This window comes from Bacillus rossius, chromosome 1, assembly GCF_032445375.1.
Source record: "Bacillus rossius redtenbacheri isolate Brsri chromosome 1, Brsri_v3, whole genome shotgun sequence".
NCBI lineage: Eukaryota > Metazoa > Arthropoda > Insecta > Phasmatodea > Bacillidae > Bacillus > Bacillus rossius.
In genome coordinates this window covers 10,680,236-10,701,384 of record NC_086330.1, presented here as the reverse complement: position 1 = coordinate 10,701,384, position 21,149 = coordinate 10,680,236, and the positions used below count along the sequence as shown (strand labels likewise).

At 37.5% G+C, this 21,149-nt stretch overlaps 1 long non-coding RNA gene across 1 annotated transcript; it reads left to right on the top strand.

Annotated features, from left to right (window-relative positions):
- The first annotated feature begins 10,954 nt into the window (after positions 1-10,954).
- Positions 10,955-20,580, top strand: LOC134541829 (uncharacterized). Its single transcript, XR_010076692.1, has 2 exons — positions 10,955-11,064; positions 20,312-20,580. It is a non-coding gene; the product is annotated as an uncharacterized LOC134541829 (long non-coding RNA).
- Positions 20,581-21,149: the final 569 nt, after the last annotated feature.

The window sequence follows — 21,149 nt, the reverse complement described above, 5'->3', positions numbered from 1 at the left end:
TTTAGCCCTGCATAGACGTACAACGACTACTTCTTAGCTCCAAATGGCTCCAAATGCTCCAAACGGCCTCCAAATGGCTCCAAAAGCTCCAACAGCCTCCAAATGCTTAACACAGTTCCAAATGGCTCCAAATGCTTGACAGCTCCAAATGCTTCAAAAGGCTCCAAATGCTCCAAATGCTTCAAAAGGCTCCAAATGCTCCAAATGCTCCAAACGGCCTCCAAATGGCTCCAACAGCTCCAACAGCCTCCAAATGCTTGACAGCTCCAAATGTTTCCAGCAGCTCCAAATGCTCCAAATGGCTCCAACAGCCTCCAAATGCTTAACACAGCTCTAAATGGCTCCAAATGCTCCAAACGGCCTCCAAATGCTTGACAGCTCCAAATGTCTCCAGCAGCTCCAAATGCTTAACACAGCTCCAAATGCTTGACAGCTCCAAATGTCTCCAGCAGCTCCAAATGCTCCAACAGCTCCAAATAAAGGCTCCAAATGCTCCAACAGCCTCCAAATGCTTAACACAGCTCCAAATGGCTCCAAATGCTTGGCAGCTCCAAATGCTTCAAAAGGCTCCAAATGCTCCAAATGGCTCCAACAGCTCCAAAAGACTCCAAATGCTTCAAAAGGCTCCAATTGCTCCAAGAGCTCCATCTTCAATTGGTTCCAACTGATTCCTATTACTTTTATCGAACTTGGCATGATTACTAACATGTCTTTATCAGTATACATTTTGACTGGCAGTGGTAACGTTTTTTACACCTTTAAGTTATAAGTTTTATTTAGAAATCAGATTTCGATAAATGATAGCTTCCATCTGGAAAGAAAATATATTAATTTATCTTCAAGTTTATACACATACATTTAATTTAATCCATTATTGTATGTAGCCAGCTTCCCTCAGTTCTTTGAGTATGAAGGATATTTCTTTAATGTTCGAATAGTTTCCTGCACAAAGCGATCCATGTAGTAGTCGTAGCCTGTTAACCAATATGTTAGGATCTTCCCATGAGGTATAATCAATCTCTTCTGCTGCCTTCATCATCCTTGCATGTTTATAATAAATATTATCTCTGGTGTCTATCGTTTTAACACCAACCACAAGGTCACTTTCGTCATCTTGCCAGTGATTATCACAAGCTTGATTAGGATAATTTATTTTATTACGTCGTTTCCATCGTTTTGGTCTCAAACCACCATCACAGTCTTCGCTCTTGCATGCTTTTGGTGCTTCAGTACAGTACTCAATCATGTCAGCCTCAGATGTGTCACCACAATCTTCAATCATGCCAGCTTCTGATGTGTCACCACAGTCTTCAATCATGTCAGCACCACAAACTTGATCAGGATAATTTATTTTATTACGTCGTTTCCATCGTTTTGGTCTCAGACTGCCATCACAGTCTTCGATCTTGCCTGCTTTAGGTGTTTCAGTACAGTACTCAATCATGTCAGCCTCAGATGTGTCACCACAATCTTCAATCATGCCAGCCTCAGATGATTCATCAAAGTCTTCGACCTTGTAAGCTTCAGGTGGTTCTCCATCTTTCACATTTTCATGGAGACGACTAGATATTGGAGTAAATATATTTTCATTTCTAATGTGGTTACAACTTCCTTCGTTTGTTTTAAATTTTAAATTATTATCTTGATCTAGATCAGTAATTTTAGCATTAGCTTTTTCGCCTTCGTTCCTCTTCCGCGATGTTGCAGCCCAGTCTTCGTTATCTTTATTCATCTTAATTGTACAGGTCTTGTAATGTCTATCCAAGTAATATCTTCTACCAAAGGATTTCTGACACTGACTTAAATGAAATGGTTTTTGACAAGGACCCAAATTACACTCGCTTCTCTCATGTCGTTTAGCATTCTTTCTCAAGGTAAACACCTTGCTACAGTATCTACAGTGATGACGTTTTGATACAGCAACAACTCCCGTTTCAGGATTCATATTAGTTATTGAGACGAATGCCAGATGCAAACTAAGAGTTTTAAATTAGATATATTACTTAAATAGAATTTTTTAATTATTTCATCAGCGAGAATTAATTTATCTCATTCAAAGGTACTTGTTGCAAGTAGTTCTGCTTTTCAACAACAGATGTCGCCACATGTTACTTGCAGGTAAATAATATTTAGTTCTTTTATGCGGGATGCGGGATGCTCACTAACGATCGCAAAAGAAGGATGGCTTCGCTAGACTCCAAGGAGAAGGAAGTTCGTCCATCCTGTTAGTGCTTCTTAGATTTCTCAGAGATTATTTGACTGAGTAATGATATTTTTTTTTAAATTTCCACCTGATAAAAATATTACAAGTGCTGATTTATTGGCAGAATTTCAATAATTAAATGCAACCTTGAATAAAAAATGACATGACGCATTAAGTAAAAAATTCTTCATGCAGAGATCCATTCCTCATCAGTAACCAGAAGCACTCGGAGAAAACCATCAGATGTCTAGTCAGGAATAATCAGAAGCACCCAGAGAAAACCATCAAAATATTGTCAAGAATAATCAGGAGCACACGGAGAAAACTACCATAATATTGTCAAGAATAAACGGGAGCACACGGAGAAATCCACCATAATATTGACAAGAATAATCAGGAGCACACGGAGAAAACCACCGCAAGTTTTCTTTGATATCATAAAATTTCAGGAAAAAAATAATAAAAAATAAAAATAAATTAATAAAAAATTAAAAAAAATAAAATAAAAAAATACATAAATATATTCTGCTAGCTTGTGAACTTCTCATTGTTGAACAAAAATAGAGTTCTAGTACAAGCCAGAATTTTATGTATTTTTTTATTTTATTTTTTTTTTAAATTTTTTATTAATTTATTTTAATTCTTTATTATTTTTTTCCTAAAATTTTATGATATCAAAGAAAACTTGCGGTGGTTTTCTCCGTGTGCTCCTGATTATTCTTGTCAATATTATGGTGGATTTCTCCGTGTGCTCCCGTTTATTCTTGACAATATTATGGTAGTTTTCTCCGTGTGCTCCTGATTATTCTTGACAATATTTTGATGGTTTTCTCTGGGTGCTTCTGATTATTCCTGACTAGACATCTGATGGTTTTCTCCGAGTGTTTCTGGTTACTGATGAGGAATTGATCTCTGCATGAAGAATTTTTTACTTAATGCGTCATGTCATTTTTTATTCAAGGTTGCATTTAATTATTGAAATTCTGCCAATAAATCAGCACTTGTAATATTTTTATCAGGTGGAAATTTAAAAAAAAATATCATTACTCAGTCAAATAATCTCTGAGAAATCTAAGAAGCACTAACAGGATGGACGAACTTCCTTCTCCTTGGAGTCTAGCGAAGCCATCCTTCTTTTGCGATCGTTAGTGAGCATCCCGCATCCCGCATAAAAGAACTAAATATTATTTACCTGCAAGTAACATGTGGCGACATCTGTTGTTGAAAAGCAGAACTACTTGCAACAAGTACCTTTGAATGAGATAAATTAATTCTCGCTGATGAAATAATTAAAAAATTCTATTTAAGTAATATATCTAATTTAAAACTCTTAGTTTGCATCTGGCATTCGTCTCAATAACTAATATGAATCCTGAAACGGGAGTTGTTGCTGTATCAAAACGTCATCACTGTAGATACTGTAGCAAGGTGTTTACCTTGAGAAAGAATGCTAAACGACATGAGAGAAGCGAGTGTAATTTGGGTCCTTGTCAAAAACCATTTCATTTAAGTCAGTGTCAGAAATCCTTTGGTAGAAGATATTACTTGGATAGACATTACAAGACCTGTACAATTAAGATGAATAAAGATAACGAAGACTGGGCTACAACATCGCGGAAGAGGAACGAAGGCGAAAAAGCTAATGCTAAAATTACTGATCTAGATCAAGATAATAATTTAAAATTTAAAACAAACGAAGGAAGTTGTAACCACATTAGAAATGAAAATATATTTACTCCAATATCTAGTCGTCTCCATGAAAATGTGAAAGATGGAGAACCACCTGAAGCTTACAATGTCGAAGACTTTGATGAATCATCTGAGGCTGGCGTGATCGAAGACTGTGGTGACACATCTGAGGCTGACATGATTGAGTACTGTACTGAAGCACCAAAAGCATGCAAGAGCGAAGACTGTGATGGTGGTTTGAGACCAAAACGATGGAAACGACGTAATAAAATAAATTATCCTGATCAAGCTTGTGATAATCACTGGCAAGATGACGAAAGTGACCTTGTGGTTGGTGTTAAAACGATAGACACCAGAGATAATATTTATTATAAACATGCAAGGATGAAGAAGGCAGCAGATGAGATTGATTATACCTCATGGGAAGATCCTAACATATTGGTTAACAGGCTACGACTACTACATGGATCGCTTTGTGCAGGAAACTATTCGAACATTAAAGAAATATCCTTCATACTCAAAGAACTGAGGGAAGCTGGCTACATACAATAATGGATTAAATTAAATGTATGTGTATAAACTTGAAGATAAATTAATATATTTTCTTTCCAGATGGAAGCTATCATTTATCGAAATCTGATTTCCAAATAAAACTTATAACTTAAAGGTGTAAAAAACGTTACCACTGCCAGTCAAAATGTATACTGATAAAGACATGTTAGTAATCATGCCAAGTTCGATAAAAGTATTGGAATCAGTTGAAACCAATTGAAGATGGAGCTCTTGGAGCAATTGGAGCCTTTTGAAGCATTTGGAGTCTTTTGGAGCTGTTGGAGCCATTTGGAGCATTTGGAGCCTTTTGAAGCATTTGGAGCTGCCAAGCATTTGGAGCCATTTGGAGCTGTGTTAAGCATTTGGAGGCTGTTGGAGCATTTTGGAGCCTTTTTTTTGGAGCTGTTGGAGCATTTGGAGCTGCTGGAGACATTTGGAGCTGTCAAGCATTTGGAGCCATTTGGAGCTGTGTTAAGCATTTGGAGGCTGTTGGAGCATTTTGGAGCCTTTTTTGGAGCTGTTGGAGCAATTGGAGCTGCTGGAGACATTTGGAGCTGTCAAGCATTTGGAGGCCGTTTGGAACATTTGGAGCCATTTAGAGCTGTGTTAAGCATTTGGAGGCTGTTGGAGCCATTTGGAGCATTTGGAGCTGCTGGAAACATTTGGAGCTGTCAAGCATTTGGAGCCATTTGGAGCTGTGTTAAGCATTTGGAGGCTGTTGGAGCATTTGGAGCTGACAAGCATTTGGAGCATTTGGAGCTGCTGGAGACATTTGGAGCTGTCAAGCATTTGGAGGCCGTTTGGAGCATTTGGAGCCATTTAGAGCTGTGTTAAGCATTTGGAGGCTGTTGGAGCCATTTGGAGCATTTGGAGCTGCTGGAAACATTTGGAGCTGTCAAGCATTTGGAGGCTGTTGGAGCTGTTGGAGCCATTTGGAGGCCGTTTGGAGCATTTGGAGCATTTGGAGCCTTTTGAAGCATTTGGAGCTGTCAAGCATTTGGAGCATTTGGAGCTGCTGGAGACATTTGGAGCTGTCAAGCATTTGGAGGCCGTTTGGAGCATTTGGAGCCATTTAGAGCTGTGTTAAGCATTTGGAGGCTGTTGGAGCCATTTGGAGCATTTGGAGCTGCTGGAAACATTTGGAGCTGTCAAGCATTTGGAGGCTGTTGGAGCTGTTGGAGTCATTTGGAGGCCGTTTGGAGCATTTGGAGCATTTGGAGCCTTTTGAAGCATTTGGAGCTGTCAAGCATTTGGAGCATTTGGAGCTGCTGGAAACATTTGGTGCTGTCAAGCATTTGGAGGCCGTTTGGAGCATTTGGAGCCATTTGGAACTGTGTTAAGCATTTGGAGGCTGTTGGAGCTTTTGGAGCCATTTGGAGGCCGTTTGGAGCATTTGGAGCCATTTGGAGCTAAGAAGTAGTCGTTGCACGTCTATGCAAAGCTAAATGTTTATAAGTTTGCTGGCTTTCGCAAGTGATTCTGTAGTAGGATAGAAATTGTGTAATAAATATTATGTTTGTAAACGACTTTGTGGTGTTTTATTTCTCGAACCTTACGCTTTTCTGGTATTTAAATTAAATTTATTTTAGCTTCGTCCAGGATCGTTCCAAGGACCTTAGACGACCTAATTAATCAGTATATTGTTTGCAAATTTATTTAATGAATTTTTAACTTTTTCCTGAATTTTTAGTTTAATTATTACGAATTTTCAATATGGTGGTCTTGATGGCTTATAGGATGATGGTAGTAGAGGTTTTAAAGTCTCTTTAAGAATGTTGAACGTGGCTTATTGAAGTTATTATTTTTTCATAAAATTAAATGTTTTGCATCATTCAGGGATCGAACCAAGGACTGGAGCGGATCGAATCGATATGTAAGTTAATGAGTGATTTTTTTGATGAATTTTGGATTTTTTCCCGCTTTTCTAGCTACATTATTACATGATTTCAAGATGGCGGTCGAATTTCAAGATGGCGGGGGGCACCTCCGTAATAAATGATTACTGCACTGTAGCAGGTTAGAATAAAATAATCCAGATGGAAATGTACTCTATAATACAAGTACACACACAAGATGGCGTACTCCGGCAGGTGGTATCCTCTGGTAGCATGTACTGAACATAAAATGCCGGATCCATGATGGTCGACAAGGACAAAGTCAAATTTCAGGGACAAAGTCATATTTCAAGGTCAAGGTCAAATTTCAAGGTCAATGTCAAATTTCAAGGTCAAGGTCAAATTTCAAGGTCAAGGTCAAAGTTCAAGGTCAATGTTCAATGTCAACAGTTGAGGACACAAGTTTAGTGACCAGATAATTATACTACATGGTATCGGCACACTCTAGCTGACGAAAACAAGATGGTGGTCTCCAGCGGATGAAGACAAGATGGCGGACATGATGTCATACCAGTTGATGATATATACCTTGGTACTGGTGGTGGTAGATCAGTCTAGGTAGCTTTCATGGAGGAAGGATCGACCGTTTACTCTCGCCGGGAATCGAACCAAGGACGTACATCGATATAATCAAACATAATTCAAATACGTTAATTTTTTGATGAATTTTGGAATTTTTTTCATTAAAATCGGATAATAAATAAAGATTTTCAAGATGGCTTCCAAATTTCAAGATGGCGTATATGACTTCATACTGCCGGATGATATATATGCTATGAAAAAAGTGGTGGGAGTCAGTATGCCAGCAGTCACTGTGAGGGAAGGATCGGTCGCCATTTTTTTTTGCCCTCACCGGGTTCGAACCGAGGACTCCGAACTCCGTGTCGTACATGTTTGTTTTTTGTAATTATTTTATTAAAATTTTATTATTTGAATTTTTTTATAATTTTTAAAAAAAATTTCATTAAATACGGATAATAAATAAAAAAAGTTAAATATGACGACCGTAACGGAAATTGCAACAGTGACGTCATCATCCAAGATGGCGGAACACACAACGCCGGAATTTTCGAGAACACACAAATACGTCATCCAAAATGGCGGATCCAAGATGGCGGATCCAAAATGGCCGCCGGGGTCAAGGTCAAACTTGTCCCGTTACGCTATGTCCCGTTACTATCCTCCGAGATGGCCGCCGTGACGTCACAATCCAATATGGTGGACCGACAATCCCACTCCTCAATCCTCACCCTGGACCCTGTCCCAGGACCGTCATTCCTATACTACTGTGGTGGATTAAATTTTTTCATGGTTTAAAAAATTATGTTTGAATGACACATGAATTAAAATATTAAATTATGCGCCAATTTTCGTAAGAACTGCTCAGTATTAACTCCAATAACGTATTTAATAAATGCAAAAATAGCCACAGCCATGTGTTGTACAAAGTTAAAATATCTATATTTCTTGCAATAGCCTATTACAAAATATTTCTGGTAAACTGATTTCCAAACAAATCTTGTGTAAAAGTACAGAATTATTTTTTTATGTGTGCTTTATCGGACCCAGTTTTAATAAGAAATTAGACACGTGTTTGTGTTTGTTCATCCAAACTTTTCAAACACAACAAGGTGGAACATCGGTGAGATATTGAACACGCATTCCACGGAGCATGCGTTCCAATACTGTGTCCAGCCATTGCTGATTTAAGGGTTAGCATTTTTCACGGCGATATGTTTATTAAAAAGAAGAGGGAGAGCGGTACACTTATGTTGTTGGTCGATACTTTCAGAATATTCCCTGCACTGTCTTCATCGCATGTGTTCGTCTATATAACGATCATTTTTTAAACATAGCGTTAAAGACTAAAATAATAATAAAAACTAGAATTCGTTCTTATGCAGTGTCTAGATATTTTTTTTTTTTTTTGCTTTGGGCAGTCCCCACTCCTTCTATGTATATTTTTATTTATTTTCTGAGCTCGGAACTTAACCTTATACTTCAGCTTACAGAATTAATACTTGAGTATGATGGGTGATACCACAGAGGTGAAGAAAATGTTTAATCTGTGGTGTTGATGACTCGTTGACATATTTAAAACTAATTTGAACTAAAACCCTTGAACACTAAATACATTAAAATAAATGAACCAACAACAAATGACTCCTGTTGCTGATAAACTGTAAATGATATGGTCAGTATGCTATGGAACCCTAGACTATAGTATACTGGTAGGAATGCAGTTAGAAAAAGAAATAACAAGAGAATTATGATGAAAAAAAAATTAATGGTGGAAGATTTATTATTTAAAATTAAGAGCAGTCTGGATGAAAATATAGTTTTGAAGGTGGAAATGGTAGATATATAAAATGACTATAAACAGGAGGCAAAACACAGCAAACACTTTCACTAAAAACAAAACACTGACACACAGAACCAAACAATGATTACTGAAAACCTTCAAAATCTTACTTAAACAATATTAAGATTAATAAACATGAAAATCTTACATTAAGTTTACAATTCTCTTTGGTGTATGACGTAATTGAGGATTAGTGGAAAATTTATAATATTTTACAGGCTTTATTTCTGAGCAAAAAAAAAAATAATATATTAAAATTATTTTGAATATTTAAAATTTACATGTGAGCAGGGGCGTAGCCAGGGGGGGGTTTTAGGGGTTAAACCCCCCCCCCTTAGCCCCAAAACTTTAATTAAATTTCTTATTCATCACTCAAAGAAATTTCATATTAAAAATTAATAAAATTTTTACCATTACAATATTTAAATTTAAGTACCGAAAACTGCTAAAATAGCACTATTTTACACCTTAAAATCAAAATTTTCCCGGGGGAGGACCCCCGGACCCCCCGCCTTAATACGTAGGGGGGGGGGGGGCATGCTACTTAACACCCCCCATACACAAATCCTGGCTACGCCACTGCATGTGAGCAATCCCTTCTGGAGTCTAATTGTAGCTAAACTCATTGGGAGATACGGAGGCACAGATAAATTTCAAATGTTTGTAGATACTTTAATACAGTTTAAATTCAAAGAGATAGTTATAACGAAAACAGAAAATAATAGTTACTTAAGGTACACGGCATTACTCAGTAGAAGCAATTTTTAATCGATCTGAAGGACCACTGAGTGTTCGGAAAACGTACTTCTCTTTAAAAAACAGCCAAAAATATTTGATCTTCGTTCCAAATAATGTTTAAGGTTACATAGTTTACGTGACGGTACAGTTCAACAATTAACGCGGGCGTAAAATCACTTTTGCTATAAGCCCCTTGCTTAGTACAATGGCGACGCTATTTGCTTATGGCGTACCTTTACTAGTGAAACTCAATAAAAATTTGCACCTAAAATAATTTGCTTAGTACCATAACAACTTTACTCACTTCGATGTCTGGGTCGAGATGCACAATTTTACATTACACCATATAAGCAACAATGCAAGAAAACCATATTTTATAGATTTTAATCACCAAGGCGTTAGGCCTCAGCCTATACGTGGTAACGCCAAAAAAAACCTTCCAACTTAATTTTTAATCTACTTCCTGTTCCGGTGCTGCCGAATCCCGTGAAGACCCTGTCTGGGAGATCCAGAGCAGCATCTCATGGCCTTCGGTCACAACAATAGTGTTAAATCACAGGTAAGTAATATCTCGAAAAACAATAAAATTCCAAATAAAAAAAAATGTTAACAGGATGAAACATACATGGAAAATTAGTAGACTTCCAACAATACATAGGAAAAATAAGTTCATAATAATAAGGTTCAAAATACTTATTATAAGTTCTTGTTTTCAGGTTAGGCCTATAGTGTTTTTCAAGTTGAGGTAAATCAACAATAGCGTGCTCGTAAAAATACATTGACACGAGAGAAGGTTAATTCAAACAAAAGAAAGTATATAAATAATACTGAAAATACATTTAAATAAGAATTAAATGTCTGTACGGACACTTTGTGGTAGTACAGAAGCTGTCCCATGGGGTAACAATAAAACGCAGTGGACACGAACTACGTGGCCGCCGGTTTAGTGATAGCCCATCTGTCTCTGTCTTACGTAGCATGCGCTTCAGGTTCCCGCGCGACGGTTGAGAATTGGCGGAGGGGTGGGGGTAACTGGCGCGCGAGCGGCGACCAACCAAGTGCTGGCGCTCGGAGTGACTCGTTGTCTACCGCCGGCCGTCCTCGAAGCAACACCTCGCTGCTCCGCGCTCCAGAAATGGCGCGAAAACTCCGTTGTCTCGTCGTCGTGCTGGTGGTAAGGTGTTGGGAGGGTGTCTAGCATCAGGCAGGCTCAGGACACTGGTGAGTTTACTTACAATTGAATGCAGTGGACGGCGATTCAGTGCTAGGTGTACCATTAACAACCCTCAGTCGTTCTGCAGGTGTGACCACGGCGTTGTGGTGTGCCGATCCACGCCGGGGCAGACAGCAACGTCCTCTCCACGCCATTGCGGAGGGTGCCTGCTACCGAGAGGGCAGCAGGACGTGCCGTGCCGGGGTCACCCGCGCTCGTGGGGATGAGCGGCTGACGGCGGCGGGTCCTGACAGGCGGTCCACAGGGCAGCCCTAGAGCCGTTCCACACGGGGACCAGTGGTGTACAGCAGGGGGTGGACGGAGGTCCCATGCTGACGCAGCTGCGTCAGCGGACGTGGCGTCGACCGGACGTCCCGTTGGAGCGGGTCCAGCTCCGTCGTCGCACCGCTAAGTACATGGCCGTGTCCTACACTCGTTTTCATTTCCGCACAAGGCACATGACAGGCGTGTCTCTAGTATCTCGCGGTCTCATAACTTACTCCATAAATAATCATAACAATGTTCTGTGCTTACTGGTTGCTTTCTGGATTCGCCCTCACTGTCGCATTGGTGTAAGACAACAATAGGGATGTGATCACATACAAAAAAAAAATTATCATTATTATGAAAAATATGAAATTATTAAGAATTCTTATAATTAATTATCATTGACTTATGAGAATACAGTATAGTATGCAACAATCGCATAACATCTTATTACTTCTTAAACACTAATATTTTGCTATAATTATTAAATATGATAGGAATACACTATTTACACAATGGTACTGCTAGTTTTATTCTTGGTTAACTAGTCTTTCAGTTGTACAATGGTTTAACTGTCTTGCTGGCTTTGTTTACATATAGTACTCTAGCCTTGGTACTGTACAATAATACTATAACTTGTTACCATAAAACTTGCAATTACAATAGAAATACTTATCATGGTTGGTTGGCATTTTTTTCCTTTCAGAAAAATTATGAAAATTGTTTTCATTCTAATTATTATCCTTAGACATTATGATAATTTAGTATACAATTGCTATTCAGCTTATTTTACTGACATATAACAGTCTTGTGATTTGAATCATAACAAACATAAAATATTTACAATACTTAAAATGTTTAAACAGCATTTTGTTTACTATTAGCTGAGTAAACTTGTTGACTACTAATGCAATTAGCAGTATTATTACAAATTTTATAACATATTTTAAGAGTATAGAGGTATTTGAGAAGCCCTCAATAGAAATGAATTTTATGTTTATTATTTTACTTCTTACCTCTATGACTTTGTCTTAGTCCTGTTATGAATTATATTTACCAGTATTGTATCTCTATGGTCAGGTCAATTTGGTTTTACTCTTTAAGTATTTTCATGTTTTATCTAAGTAATAATTTTATGAAATGTCTTTGCAAACATTTGTTAAACGGCGACGAATAGGAAATGAGCTTACACCTTTTAATATTGTTTTTGGGTCATTACTGAGGAAAGAGTATATGTGATTGGACGCTCGACTGCGCATATATTTTATTTAAAGAATTTAGTATTTCCAGTGTGATTTCGGAGAGTGTTCAATAGAGAAAGCTTTGACTGTTTGAAACAAATTGGAACTTGAGTTTCTGTTCTACTATCATGGGAGAAGGATTAGAGAGAAAGAGCTCCGTGATTTAGTCATAAATGAATGTAAGAATATCACGTAAAACATTGGTACGACGACGGAATAGCTAGAATCTACGTGAAATTGATGATTTTATAATAAATACCGGAACTACACAATGAAGAAGAGGTAGTTACCGATGTTCGAAGCTCTACTAAAGAATCGACGACGACGATAAGTTTTGACTAACAGCATAAATAGAACTGGATCAACGACGAATTAAGAAGAAACGAAGAAAAGGACTATCAATCTTCGATATGGAAGGAGTTCGACAGCGGTAGACGGCATCGTAGACGGTGTACCGGAGGACATCATCCTTCTAGACGACTCCAGGTGACCGACGCCAGTCCTGCTGGAGTACCAGCAGCACGAGAGGAGGTGCATCGAGACGGAGACCCAACCAGCGACATCGGAGGAGAGTGAGATCTAACCAGCAACATCGGAGGAGAGACAGGGGTTCGGAGAGGTTTTCCACAGCCTCTTGGTATTGTAACGACGCGACGAGGTTTGTTTGCCCCATCCCCGAATTAACAAGAACAGCGAGAAGTTACCTGTCCTATTTTAATGGCAAGATATCTTAAACTATGATGTTTACGATCAAGACCTAATTTGAAACTCGCAAAACAACTTAATACTACTTAACTACGTAAAGACTTGTAGCTTGTACATACTGGACCTGGTTAACTGACATTGATCAGTAATATGTACGATATCAAAGTTAAAATCTGTTAAAAGTCATTAATTGTCTTGAATGTTTAAAGAATAGCCCCAGGTCCAGAAGTCTTGAGACAGTTTGATCTACCGAAAGAGACTGAGCTAGTAAAAACAAAGAAAAGACTAATTTGCCAGTTAAAATGTGTTTCAATAATATTTAAAATATTGACTGATAACCAAACTATTATTCAGTGATACAATTACGTAAAACGTAATTAGTTCTGAAAGACATTTAAGTATAACGGATATTGAAATTTTGTTTAATGAAAAACCTATTTAAACATGAATAATTGTCTCAAAGGTATTTGTATGTTGCTTGCTAATCATTGACTCTGTCACTTTTCATGTTACAGTTGGATATGTTGCAAAAGAGTATTGTCACCCATACAACCATGATTTTGACCCTAGTAAAAAGTTAAATTTTCATTATATTTTATTTTTCCGATTGATAACCATACTTACATATCATGTGTATGTTAAACCAGATAGACAGAAATATTTAGCTTGGATTGTCTTGAAAGAATAATTAGTTTTTATTACACTGAAATCAGCAGTCATAGAGAAGTTAATGCTTTTAAACACACTACTTATATTTGTTGATTTTAAGGTCAGAATACTTACACCAAAGAGAAGGATACATACTGCTAAGGAATTATACGACATTTTATTGTTTGGTATTCACACTGAGTCAAACTACACCAGTACATACAACTTGAGAATAATTTATTTTCACTATCAACATAACAAGACATATTTTAGTTAATATTCTGTAGAGGTTAGTAGTTGTGATACATACACAATCACAGCACTAGTACTTTATAGAGTTTTCACGGCGCCCAACTAGACCACATTTTACATTATAGATATTGGCATTTTAGGAAATATACTCCATAGAGTAATTCTGAAAACACTTCAGAATTTTTGGCGCACAACGTGTAAGCCAACGTTAGGGACTATTTTATGATTTTTTTTTGAACAACTCAAGACACTTTGAAAAATACAGACAGTAATTTTATTTTGTCAAGATGACAGACACAGGTAGGAAGTCATATTTTTTGAGAGGTAGCAATGACACTTCTGACTCTAGTCCTGAACGAGAACCTAGAGAAGTAGTACCAGAACAGCACATCGAGACTACTGGTATGGAGTCACAGCAGGAAATGGAGTTGGGTCATTCGCCGCCGACACCAACTGTTACCCTAGATGCACTGTTCCAGTTCATGAATAAGGAGAAATTAGAACGGGAGCGTAAAGAACAGGAGGAGAAACTAGAACGGGAACGGGAGAAACAAGAACGTGAGCGTATAGAACAGGAGGAGAAGTTAGAAAGGGAACAAAAGGAGCGAGAAAACGCCGAAAGACTAGACAATTTAGTGCAAGTCTTAAATAACACTTTAGGCAGGATTGCAGATGAAACAGCAGAAATCAGGCATGACTTAACTGAAACACAGCACGAGATGCAACAGAAGTTTTCCCGTGTACACACTCGTATTGAAGGTGTAGAAATATTCAGTAAACGCACTGACGATAAAGTAGTACACTTAAGCGAGCGTCTAACAGGAAGGTTAGATATGGTAGAGGCGAAAATAGGGGAAATAGAAAGAGAATCCAGACACATCGCAACATTCTCGCCCCAACTAACGACTCACCACACTAGCGAATGTAATACCGACAAGGAAGACACGCCGGTAAACAAATCGATAACGATAGAAGCCGAGCGAAATCCCGCGAATATTAGTACTGCAATTATGTCAGCAGATCCGGTACTTACACTACACCACCCTTCTAAGAAATGGTTGGATGACGTTCCAACATATTCAGGGAAAAGTAATGAAAACCCTCGAAGATTCTTAAATCAGTTTGGAGAATATTGCCACACATTTAAGTTAACAGACGCAGAAAAATGGAAATGCGTTAGCCACTGCTTGAAAAACACGGCATATTATTGGTGGGAGTTGGCGAAAGATTCGGTAGACGCATACGAATCGTTTCAGAAAGCTTTCATATCCCAATTTTGGAATACTCGTATCCAAAGCAATTTGCGAATACAGTTGCATTCTGAAAAATTCGAAAATCGTAAATTTCAAAATTTAGAGGCGCATATCAGCGATATGTACGAGAGAACTCGTTATCTTGATTGCCGTATGGAAGACGAAGAGTTTATTGCCATGATAATTTCGCAATTACCACTCAATTATCAATTACAACTTAGTGGACGGCAATACAGTAATATTGTAGATTTCAAGGAACAACTGTTAACGTATGAACGACTCGTTAAGCTCGATAAAACGGTAACGCACAAAGAAACTAACGAGCGCAAGAACACGAACCAACAGACACCGTTATACAATAACTGGCGTAACCGAAATGAAGGGCAGAACAGCGGACACAAACAACCTCAAATTCACACACTGAACGTTGAAAACTGCGGAAGTAATTGGTATCACAATGGATATCGAGGTCAGCGATATGGTAACGGATTTTATAAACCACAGTACTATCGTCGTAGAAACGAGAAGCGACAAGACAGACGCGAAAATGAATCACAGTGGGAGAATAAACGTCAGGAGGGGACAGTTAATTTCAGAGAGAATTCAGGCGAAAATCGAACAACGAAAGAACGATCGGCAAATTACAATAATCATTCCGGAGGTCAGTACAGCATAAATGCACAAACGTTTGTACCGTCTGAAAAAGGGAACAGCTTTAGCACCACCATTCTCGACGCGCGACAAGGAGAAAGAAATTCATATTCTATAGCGCCAAGTCACGAGCAAAGCAACACGGAATGGCCGCGCATGCAATCTAGCAGAAACCCAGACACAAACCAAGGAGGTAGTAACACATTTTTGATTTCACCGAATGCAAATAATGGATTTGCTAATTTGTCACAAGAGCAAATTAGAGGATTTAAGGACAGTGCGGTAAACTAATTAGGGATGGCGAAAACCCGCTCCGCACGTCAGTCCCTAATTGTAAGTTAGACGGGGCTAGTATAAAATTGGATCCCGACGCAAATGACAAGACTAATTGTCAAAGCATACACACCATTATGTTCAAAGAAAACTAGCGTGAATATTTACTCAGCGAGCCCACAGAAACCGAAGTTCAAGCGAAACAAGCGCTATGCCCGGAGATATCGTTAACTTTAAACGGAGTTAAAGTGCCTGTACTATTAGACAGCGGCGCAGAGATATCCTGCATCAGCGAAGACTGCGTAGCCATGATAGAGAGCACCGGAATATCATTACCGAGAATGCCAGTACCGAGTTTAAAGATTCTAGGGGTTACATCAAGGGCTAGTCCCATCATTAATCGTCAGACCTTATTGGAAGTAGAAGGTTTAGGTAGCACCAAGTACATTAATGTATTAATCGTAAAAGGATTGGCTAAACCAGTAATTTTCGGTGTAGACTTTCTAACTAGCCATAAAATAATTTTGAATTTTGCAGGTTGGATGGTAACTGCTATGGATGACACAGAAAATACGAAAACTACTGAAAATTGGGAAGTTTCGGAAAAATGCATTGCAATCATTCATAAGGAAACTTCGTGTATTAATAGTGACATAAATTTGATGGCGACCGGAGCTGATTTAATAGAAGCTGTAAAGGGAATTACCATGGTAAATGAAACCGGTAGAAATAATCTTCTTCATGTCTTAAGAAATTTTCAAAATATATTTTCCGAAAAACCTGGGTTAAACAAATTATATACAGCTAGTATTCAGGTCATACCCGGTGAACCATTCCATAAAAAGTCGTATCCCATCCCGGCGAAATATTTGAAAGAGGCTGAAGAATATCTAGACTTAATGTTGGAATGGAATGTAATAAAGCGAGCGCCTAGCCCATTCACGAATGCGATACTCTGTGTGCGAAAGAAAGACGGAACAGTACGTTTATGCCTTGACGCGAGGGAGATCAACAAAATTAACTTTCATTGAATGCATTTTGAATAATACTGTACACAGTTCTACCAGTGTTACTCCATATGAAGCGTTAACAGGAAAAAGATCATTGATAATACCGTCATCGTTACTACCGAGACATCACAATGAAGCTCTGGCCGCAGAAGATAAAGAATTAGTCGAGATACAGAAGGAAACTGAAGAGTTGGTCGCAGCCAAGTTGACATCCACGGCGGATCTTCGGAGAAAATACCAGAAAGATTCCAGCAAGATGAGTTTTAATTGTGGAGATTTAGTACTCAAGAGAACGAATCCAGTAAGCCAATTTTGGAAGTACGTTACTAAGAAGCTATTTCTACTCTTCGATGGACCATATATGATCACGAAGATTATTAGAAGTAACTGTTACGAACTGTCTGACATTAAAACGAAACAAGTAATAGGACACTATAATATAACGCAGTTGAGGAAATATTACACTCCTGTAGAATAGTATACACTGTTACACATATGTCCGTTTGAAGACATATATCGGTGACAATACTCTATGTTTGCAAGTAAGTATGTAAATAAGGTCAATAATATGAAATGTAAATTTTCTGCAAATAATTAGAATATAGATGAGATGTTTGTATGATGAGAAATGGTCCTAAGACCTATATCAGAGTATAGTTCGTTAGTCACATTTCTGAAGGGGACTATTCTATAGAGGTATTTGAGAAGCCCTCAATAGAAATGAATTTTATGTTTATTATTTTACTTCTTACCTCTATGACTTTGTCTTAGTCCTGTTATGAATTATATTTACCAGTATTGTATCTCTATGGTCAGGTCAATTTGGTTTTACTCTTTAAGTATTTTCATGTTTTATCTAAGTAATAATTTTATGAAATGTCTTTGCAAACATTTGTTAAACGGCGACGAATAGGAAATGAGCTTACACCTTTTAATATTGTTTTTGGGTCATTACTGAGGAAAGAGTATATGTGATTGGACGCTCGACTGCGCATATATTTTATTTAAAGAATTTAGTATTTCCAGTGTGATTTCGGAGAGTGTTCAATAGAGAAAGCTTTGACTGTTTGAAACAAATTGGAACTTGAGTTTCTGTTCTACTATCATGGGAGAAGGATTAGAGAGAAAGAGCTCCGTGATTTAGTCATAAATGAATGTAAGAATATCACGTAAAACATTGGTACGACGACGGAATAGCTAGAATCTACGTGAAATTGATGATTTTATAATAAATACCGGAACTACACAATGAAGAAGAGGTAGTTACCGATGTTCGAAGCTCTACTAAAGAATCGACGACGACGATAAGTTTTGACTAACAGCATAAATAGAACTGGATCAACGACGAATTAAGAAGAAACGAAGAAAAGGACTATCAATCTTCGATATGGAAGGAGTTCGACAGCGGTAGACGGCATCGTAGACGGTGTACCGGAGGACATCATCCTTCTAGACGACTCCAGGTGACCGACGCCAGTCCTGCTGGAGTACCAGCAGCACGAGAGGAGGTGCATCGAGACGGAGACCCAACCAGCGACATCGGAGGAGAGTGAGATATAACCAGCAACATCGGAGGAGAGACAGGGGTTCGGAGAGGTTTTCCACAGCCTCTTGGTATTGTAACGACGCGACGAGGTTTGTTTGCCCCATCCCCGAATTAACAAGAACAGCGAGAAGTTACCTGTCCTATTTTAATGGCAAGATATCTTAAACTATGATGTTTACGATCAAGACCTAATTTGAAACTCGCAAAACAACTTAATACTACTTAACTACGTAAAGACTTGTAGCTTGTACATACTGGACCTGGTTAACTGACATTGATCAGTAATATGTACGATATCAAAATTAAAATCTGTTAAAGTCATTAATTGTCTTGAATGTTTAAAGAATAGCCCCAGGTCCAGAAGTCTTGAGACAGTTTGATCTACCGAAAGAGACTGAGCTAGTAAAAACAAAGAAAAGACTAATTTGCCAGTTAAAATGTGTTTCAATAATATTTAAAATATTGACTGATAACCAAACTATTATTCAGTGATACAATTACGTAAAACGTAATTAGTTCTGAAAGACATTTAAGTATAACGGATATTGAAATTTTGTTTAATGAAAAACCTATTTAAACATGAATAATTGTCTCAAAGGTATTTGTATGTTGCTTGCTAATCATTGACTCTGTCACTTTTCATGTTACAGTTGGATATGTTGCAAAAGAGTATTGTCACCCATACAACCATGATTTTGACCCTAGTAAAAAGTTAAATTTTCATTATATTTTATTTTTCCGATTGATAACCATACTTACATATCATGTGTATGTTAAACCAGATAGACAGAAATATTTAGCTTGGATTGTCTTGAAAGAATAATTAGTTTTTATTACACTGAAATCAGCAGTCATAGAGAAGTTAATGCTTTTAAACACACTACTTATATTTGTTGATTTTAAGGTCAGAATACTTACACCAAAGAGAAGGAGACATACTGCTAAGGAATTATACGACATTTTATTGTTTGGTATTCACACTGAGTCAAACTACACCAGTACATACAACTTGAGAATAATTTATTTTCACTATCAACATAACAAGACATATTTTAGTTAATATTCTGTAGAGGTTAGTAGTTGTGATACATACACAATCACAGCACTAGTACTTTATAGAGTTTTCACGGCGCCCAACTAGACCACATTTTACATTATAGATATTGGCATTTTAGGAAATATACTCCATAGAGTAATTCTGAAAACACTTCAAGAGTTTTTTTTTTTTGTTTTTACTATTTGATCTCAGTGATTTTGGTTTTGTTTACATATGGATATATCACTTTCATGTGATGTTTGGTGTTCATACATCACAAATCAAAATTATTTATTACATGGAAAACAATTCTAAGAGATTATTAAATAGTAACATAACACAAGAAAAATATTTACACACAAAAATAACCAGTTGAAAAATTATATACATGCTTAAGCTTATACATAATCAAATATTATCATTTCTTATGATACCTTGACATTTATTATTTGTATTCAAGACTAGTATTATTATTTCTTGCCAGATGAATAATAATTTATATACAGTCTTTGAAAGGTACAGTATTCTCTCTTGAATATGGTGAGGCTTTCAGCTGATTGTTCACAGTCTCTCACTCTGTTACTCTGGACACAGCTGCACAGTAGATTACTTGCAGAATGCTGTTGTCTTGTTAGATAGCCTGTCAGTTACTGGCTGATGCAGAGTCTCATATCATTTCAAGAATGTTCATGATCTTCCAGTCAGGTGTTACACCTATTTACACTGACATATAAAAATTTTTTGCACTTTTATACATTTGTCACACTTCTGTTACAGTGACTTCAGACAACAACTGGGCAGCATAAGAGCAGACTTTCTCTCGCAACACCAGTGTTCCTTGCTACTGTGGATAACAACTCAGAAGACAATCACATCATCATGTGCTGCTGAACAACAGTGACGTCACTCGCGTGACAGTGTGATCCTCAAGATGACAGTGCTTCGAATTATGTGTTACACATCAAAAATAATATTTGGCGTTCATAAAATTAATTTGTGCCCATAATTTATAAAATCAAATTCCAAAATAAATCAGTTCCAATGCAGTTTTTTTTTCTTTCATTCTGATTGAGCAAAATAAATTCCACAAATTTCTTCATATCAAGCTTCCATAAAATTTTTTTTTTTAAATTGCAAAATATTATTAAATTTTTAAATTATTATTATTATTTTTTTTTTCAATTTTTTTTTTTTTCAAATTAGATAGCTTTGTGGGTGATACAACAACAAGCTAAGGCTCAGAGTGCTACAAGAAGGAGTATCATATCTGCAGGTAACTAGCAGTTAGAGTGTGCATGGCTTAGTAGTTGCAAGTGTTCTTGTGCTTGTAGTACGCAATGTGCATGTACTGCTTAGGAGTCACACAGCTGGTCGGCGAAAAAATTAACACATAGTAGTCACTCTTGTTAGGTTGGTTAGCTCACACTATAGTGGATCAGTAGGTTTTTTTTTTCCTTCAGAGTAAACAACATGATTACACTGTTAGTAGACATCTAGTCCTGCTCACATGTGTCACCGAAGCTTCATACCCATTTAGGTCATGCCATAGCCATACATTACGGTACCATAATAACCCTAGGTTAGTGCTGGACAACAAATCCCAGTGCGGCAGAGC